Source organism: Propithecus coquereli, unplaced genomic scaffold, assembly GCF_000956105.1.
Source record: "Propithecus coquereli isolate 6110/MARCELLA unplaced genomic scaffold, Pcoq_1.0 Scaffold137, whole genome shotgun sequence".
Classification (NCBI taxonomy): Eukaryota; Metazoa; Chordata; class Mammalia; order Primates; family Indriidae; genus Propithecus; species Propithecus coquereli.
The window spans coordinates 1,635,935-1,636,897 of record NW_012137969.1 but is presented as its reverse complement, the minus strand read 5'-3'; positions in this window follow the sequence as shown (position 1 = coordinate 1,636,897).

Below are 963 nucleotides of genomic sequence, written 5' to 3'. Positions count from 1 at the left end.
TACAAGTTGTTATGCAGACATATATTTTATTTATTTCATTATAAAACTATGAGTAAAATTGCTAGGTCATAAGGTAACTGCTTCTTTTAACATTTTGAGGACCCTCCAGGCTGTGTTCCACAGCACTGGTACCATTTTATATTTCCACTAGTAACGTATGAGGGTTCCAATTTCTCCTCATCCTCATTAATACTCGTTATTTTCTGTGATTTTATACCTCTGTGGTTCTGATTTGCATTTCTCCGATGACTAAAGGCTTTTAGCGTCTTTTCATGTGCTTATTAGCTATTAGTGTGTCTTCTTTGAAGAAATTTTTTTCCAATCTTTTTCCCACTTTTAAACTGGGTTATTTGTCTTTTTACCATTGACTTGTGAGAATTCTTTATATATTCTAAATACCCTTATCAGGTATATGATTTGCAAATATTTTCCCCCATTCTATGGGTTGTCTTTTTACTTTCTTGACAGTATCCTTTGAAGCACCAAAGTTTTCTATTTTAATGAAGTCCAGTTTATCTATTTTCTTTGGTGCCATATGTAAGAAGGCTTTGCATAACCCAAGGTCTTGAGGATTTACTCCTATATTTCCTTCTAAGAATTTTACACTTTTACCTCTTAAAAATACATTTAGGTCTATGCTCTGTTGTGAGTTAATTTTTTTGTGTGTTGTAGGTGGATATCCAGCTGTCCCATCACCATTTGTTGAAAAGACTATTCTTCCCCATTGGCCTGTCTTGGCACCCTTGTTGATAACCAATTCAGTGTACATGAGAGAGCCTGTTTATGGTCTCTCAATTCTATTCCATTGATCCATATGTCTGTCCTCGTGCCTTGACCACACTGTCTTGATTACCATGGATTTGTAGTAAGTTTTGAAATCAGGAAGCATGAGTCTTCCAATTCTGTTCTTTTTCAAGACTTTTTTGGCTATTCTGGATCTGTTGAATTTCCATATGAATTTTA